The sequence below is a fragment of the Lynx rufus genome, unplaced genomic scaffold (genome assembly GCF_022079265.1).
Source record: "Lynx rufus isolate CCGP_SWC_20201006 ecotype Redwood Valley unplaced genomic scaffold, mLynRuf1.p SCAF_1, whole genome shotgun sequence".
In the NCBI taxonomy this organism is placed as follows: Eukaryota; Metazoa; Chordata; class Mammalia; order Carnivora; family Felidae; genus Lynx; species Lynx rufus.
The window spans coordinates 45147311-45154098 of NW_025814823.1; positions in this window are offsets into that span (position 1 = coordinate 45147311).

Sequence of the window (6788 nt, forward strand, 5' to 3'; positions counted from 1 at the left end):
TTTCTAGTCTTTAGTACCTGCAGTTGAAGAGGTTGGACAGGAAAGAGATTATTTTTTAAATTTTATTTAATGTTTATATTTGAGAGAGAGTGTGAGCAGGAGAGGAGCAAAGATAGAGGGAGACACAGAATCCAAAGCAGGGTCCAGGATGTGAGCTTTCAGCGCAAAGCCCGACGTGGGGCCCGAACCCACGAACCATGATATCATGACCTTAGCTGAAGTCAGATGCTTAACTGACTGAGCACCCAGGTGTCCCATGAAAGAGATTATTGTTTACTCTGTGCAAGGCAGAACACCCCTGGCTGCTGCATATATGAAGAAGCAGACCCGTGGTCCAAAGTCAGAGTGTGTATACTCCAGAAGTAGTAAGATATGAACAGACATTCCTCCTCTCTGGAATGCCCTTGACCTCACATGGTCTGAACACTCTCATCTTCTTCAAGGCCTTGTTAGGCACGCCTCCTCTGACCCTACAAAGCAATATTTAATGTTTGCCCTTTGAGCTCACATTGATATTATATACCCTTAGTACAAATTACAACACTGCATGGTACATCTTTATTTGGGTGCAAAGGCATGTTTTTCTCTAACAGAAAACTTTTTGTATTTATCTTAAAGCAAAGATAACAGTGTTTTGTTTGATCAAAAGAAAACAACAGTGCCTAGCAGAGTGTCTTCAAGATTACAACTCTCTCTATATTTTTTGCCTAATTAATTAACTGATTAAATTATAATACAAGGGAGAGGGAAGAACAAAGCATCTGGCTTGAGTTGGTCAAAAATTTGTAGGTATTAGACGGGTCATTAGGGTTATATTTTTAAGCCTTGGGAGAATTTGAACATAAAAAGAATAAAGGCACAGCAAACAGGTTGGGGAAAATGATGAGAAGGATTAGTTGCAAGTATGTGGAGTAAATGTGGAGGAGTTCAAGTTGATTGACAACTAAGTTTTAATATAAAATAAGACAGGAGACAAAAAATAAGGAGTTTTGAATGTCAGCTAAGGAACAGGGTAACATCCTTTAGCTAATGAGGAATTTCTGAATAGGAAAGAGAGAATATCAAAGTTGTTCGTCAACACAAACCTAAATCTGAGAGGTCTTTTAAAAGTCTCCTATAATAGTTCAGGCAAGGAGTAATAAGGACCTGGGTTCGTGGATTGATTGGAACTCTCGGGGTAGTGGCCATAAGAATAGAGAATATAGAATCTTTTGGAGAGATGTTATGAAGGTAAAATCAGTAAATGTAACACTGATAATTTCACTCACCCATTTAAACCCTTCAATTGTTGTCATCTACTGCACTTAGCATAAATTTTATAATCTCTATCTTGACCCACAAAACCCTTAATGATTTGGCCCTTTCTTACCTTTTTTATCTGCCATCATCTTGTGTCACTTAACTCCACCCCTTCTACGCTTGCCTCATCCATAATTTCCTCATAATTTTTCTAAAGCTCCTAGTTCTTTTCCCTAAGTGCTTTCACACAGACAATAAATTCTCTTGGAATGCTATTTATTTTCACCTGCCTAACTCCTACATATACTTCAAGTTTCAACTGAAATAGTCCTTCTTCAGAGTGGCTTCCCTGTGACTTCTGGATATCCTGTCTTTTAGCACCATTATGTTCATTTATAGCCCTAATCTTATATGTACAGTGCATGTTTGTGTGTGTGTGTGCGTGTGTGTGCATGTGTATGTGGTTGTTTTATGAGAGTTATTTGGGTTCTCCTTCCTTTCTGTATCACCATTAATGGAGGAGGGGCTTTATTCATTTAATTCATTATACATCTACCCCAGCACATTTGACACAGAAAGGGGATTAATAATATTTTTTAAAATGAATAAATGGGAGCAAGTGCTAACATCTTTTAATGTAGACAAGGAAATTATCTCTCTGTTTCAACCATGCTCAGCCTGGTCTTCAGAAAGTAAATACTATTTATAATGAAGGTGTCAAAAAGATTCAGAGGTCTATCTATCTATCATCTATCTATCTGTCTACCTATCATTCTCTATCTATCTATCTATCTATCTATCTATCTATCATCTATCTATCTATGTAATCTTTCCCAGCATGATTGTCCTTTGTATATAGAGTTGAAGCCAAGAGACTTCTAGATTACTAACAACATTTAAAGAGAGAAAAGGAGGACATCATACCCATGTTTATAAAGTGAAATGAGGGAGGCTAAGCAGAGGTCATAAGGAGAAATTAAAGGAGGTAGTGAATGTATCAGAAAAAAATATAGTTTGGAGAATATCATAAGGCATGTAGTGGCTGGTAGTGAAGAACAAGAGAGTAGGACATTCTATGTTGAGATTTAAGTGTCTTCATTACATCTCTCAGAGCAGAAGACATTGCAGGAAATGAATAGCTAACTATAGTCAAGAGTCTACAAGTATGAGACAGTTTTCATTTGCTTCTTGTCATGGAGAAATAGAACTTGAACTCGTATTGAAGACTATCCCTATTCAAAATTTGGGAATTAGCATAATGTGTTGGGAATATACATGTATTGTTCTTCTAATTGCTTCCTATCATACATCAGTGTCATGCCCTGAAAGTCCCTAGAATCTCACATAGATGTTTCATGTGACAACCAGGCATTACATTTGTAACCATGTTGAACAAGGAGGACTTAGTTAAGGGTGATCAGGCATTAATTTTATTGTTTCAACAACCTTGAAAGCCATGCTCTAGACTTTTCTTTGGGGGCAGGGGTGCAATGGAAGGGTGGTGAGTGAAATTTTGTGCAGGTCTCGTTATCTAGTCCATGTCAATCACAAGTGGAATTTCATTTCAGGATTAAATAACCTTTTTTTAAAATCTAACATTAGAATTTTATTGATACATTCAGTTTAAAGTTTCTTCTCAGTTCCAACTCAGTTCTGCCTCAGGCCATCAAACTTGCAGTTGGGAAAGACTTTCTTTTTCCTTCTTTCCTGCTTTTCCTATACAACTCAACACCTAATACTTTGGTTTCCTCTGGATTGAAACAAATGGGGCGATGGTGAGAGGAGGAAAAGGAATATGCTGAATGGTTTTTATTGCCTAGGAGAGATGTCTTTTGGTGTTGGTGCCCTCTTAAGGGCAAATGTGAAATTGGTAGATCTTGCTGTTCAAATGGTGATCAAATTACAGTCTTTGTGATATTTACAATTTTTCCTGCAGCTGGAAACTTTCTGCTATCTCCTCAGCCCTCAGACTTGCAGGAGTCTGTCTCTCAACATTTAGGCAGCACTTTTAGGGTGAGTTACCTTTAGGCTGATCCTAGATAGATTCCCTTGCTCAATTCTCTGTTCAGTCCATATGGAATATACTTATACTATGCAGACATAATCTCTCTATATTGCCTTTCTTTACACCTTTGCCAGAAAATGACAACCTAATCTACAACTTTATATTAAGATTTCTCAAAAAAGAAGAAGAAGAAGAAGAAGAAGAAGAAGAAGAAGAAGAAGGAGGAAGAGGAGGAAGAAGAGGAGGAGGAGGAGGAGGAAGAGGTAGAGGAGGAGGAGGAGGAGGAGGAGGAGGAGGAGGAGGAGAAGAAGAAGCAGCAGCAGAAGCAGCAGCAGCAGCAGCAGCAGCAGCAGCAGACCTCCCTGCAGGAGTCAAATATTATCTATGTTCTTGGAACTTTAGGAAACACATACCAAGCTGTCAAGCGGTTGTATTAATAGTTCCTTCATATATTTTAAAAAGGGGAAACACCCTTCTCCATTTCTAAAAAGGGTACAGAAGCCAAGAATCTGAAATCCTCTCTCCCAAGTGGATTTTACAATTTCTAATTCTTATACAAACTGGAGGTAGCCATTTCACAATTAAATATGTCTTTAATAGGCAGATCTCTTTTTTAGTTTAGGATCTGAGGGTATTTTGCAGCTATTAAATTGTCCTTGGTTTTTGAGGCATCAGCCAAAACTGCAACTAAAAAAAAATCCTATTTTAATTTTCCACCATATATTGTGTCACCAAGTAAAACAAAAAGTCAGGTGTCATTTCTTGCCACTCTATTTTTGTGTTTCTTTCCCTTAGAAAAAAATACTCACATATGCTATTTCAAATTCCATTTGAGTCTTGCTCTATACCTACTTGTCATATGCTTTAGATTGTCCCTGTCAATGCAATATAAAGGGTGTATATTATCAGATCAGACTGCCATATTTTAACTAACAATGTTGAGATGATTTATTTAAATTTATATAGAGAAAGTCAATCTTTGATATTTATATTTTCCAACATATATAGCCTGGTTCATGTAATACAAAAAACAAAATTTTTTTTTCTTATGTCCATAGCTAGTACTTAATCATTTACTTGCTCTTTGACTTCTCCTTTAACAGCAGGCTTGTGTTAGTACATGTGTGTGTGAGTACGTGTGTGTGTGTGTGTGCATATAAATGTTGAAATTACTTTATAGGCCCAAGATGGAGCCTGGGATCAGCCTGGGTACCACCTCCACAAACTAAAACTTAGATAATTTTCATGTCCCTGTAAATGTTCCACTTGGCCAGAAATGCAGTCTATTCAAGCAACCAATTTCCAAATGCCAACCCAACTCTGGGGTCTATACTTATTTCTTGTTTCTTCTCACTCTATACAAGGTGGCCCCAGCCAATCAGATATTTTCTATTTTTCTCTTCCTTTATCTTTATTCTTTATCCTTTACAAGCTTCCTGTCTCCCACTCCATTTTGTGGTTCTCTGGGCTCTTGGGAGAGACTGTCTGCTTCATGAAGTATTAAACACTAGCTTGTTCACCTAAAGTGTCTTCTTTAATAATTTTTAACCTGTGTGTGTGTGTGTGTGTGTGTTTATATGTGTGTGTGTTAGTTAAAGGAACTTCCCAAATAATTTACTCTACATCTATATTTCCAATTCCAGTTGGTCTGAGAAGTCATCGGAAAATTGATCACAGAATTTTATGGGGATTTAACCACTAAACTTTCATACATTCAAATTGTTTTAATTTTATTCAATATTGTATATGAATAAAGCTTTCTGAAGATTTAAATTACAAGAAATAATCAAGTATTGTATTTTGTGAAGATGCCTGTATGTAAGGGAAATGAGTTCCCAATTTTCTTTATACACTTTCCTAGAAGTTAAATTCACAAGTATACATAGTAAAAATTGACCTTGATTGATCATTCATAGCATGCTATTTCTTATTTTAAGACTAGAGTTAGTGAGATAAAGATCTTAATATTTTCAAAAAGTGATAAATTCAAGCTTTCAAATTATGTTTTTTATGAGAAATATGAGTTCTTATAAGCTATTTTGATAAGTAAATCATTACTGAAACAGGATATACTATACTCCCTAATTAACTTCAATTTTTTTTTCCCATGGTCGTCAACCTTCTTTGATTTGATCATCAAAAAGCTAATTATGTTTTAACTTTCAGGTATATACTTAAATTCCAAATAAATTTCCATCACACGTCATAGAAATTATAAAATCAGGTTGCTGACATGTTACTATGATGCCCTTTGTATGTTACGTCTTCTCTAATTGTTAACCAATGCAACATGTTATTTAAATATCCTTTCATATTAGAAAACAATACATAGTAGAATAAATAACAAATGAGGGACAAAAGAATTACCACTTCTATAAACCAATGCAACCCTTCAGTTGGTCTACTTTTCTAAATATGTTAACATTGATTTTCTGCTTAGAGGCTCACAAAAATATTTTAAAAAATTTAGACACAAGTTTGAACATATTTTTACTATATTATAAAAGGGATGACAGAAATTAAAAAAATGCTCTGTGAATTATAGCCATTATTAAAATATAATGCTGTGTTTCAGGAAACAGTTTTGAGAAACAGATAGGAAGAGTTCTTTCTATCTAAAAATACTTCAAAGCATAGGATCACCTGGGTGGCTCAGTTGGTTAAGTGTCCAACTCCTGGTTTCAGCTCAGGTCATGATCTCACAGTTTGTGAGTTTGAGCCCTGCATTTGGCTCTGGGCTGGCATTGCAGAGCCTGCTTGGGATTTTCTCTCTCCCTGTCTCTGACCCTCCTCCCCGCTAGGCTTTTTCTCTCTCTCAAGATAAATAAAAAACTTAATAAAAAAATTCTTCAAAAAGTGTACTTTTTTTACTCCAGCAAATTATGAAAGGGGAAAAATCCTAAAGGAATAAACTTAAATTTAGAGTTTAACATTTTTAGGAAGGATGTATTATTTAAAAGAATCACAAACCCAAATTACAACAAGATTACATTAAGAAGAAAAGAGAATTACTTAGGCTCACAACTTAGACACTTAGGCAACGGGGTTGCCTGTTTCAGGCATTTCTTATACCAGGCATTTAACAATACTATTAGTTCTCTCTGGCTTCATTTTCCTACTCTGAGCACTTCTCTCTGAGTGTGGGGCTCATTGTCCCCTACTGAACACAACTGAACATGTATGTGGGGAATATTGGCACATGGATCACCTTATATTGCTTTCAAATTCAAGGTCTTACAAAGAAGCTGAGAAAAATCTTTGCTGGTAAATGGTACCAACATACTGACTCCACTGGCCTAACTTAATCGTTGATCATTTGCATTGAATAAAGGAACCACGGATCCCTAAATAAAGGCTACTTGGAAGACAAGAGAAATGTTCACATTAAACTAAATGGGCTACAGCTGCAAACTATCTATGATTTAAATTTGTCAATTAGCACAGCCCTGAAATAAGCTTGAAAAAATCATTAGAGCCATGAGAATCCCATTCAGCATGCAAAATGTTCATTAGCCCTTGATTCATTTATTCAGTAAAACATTTA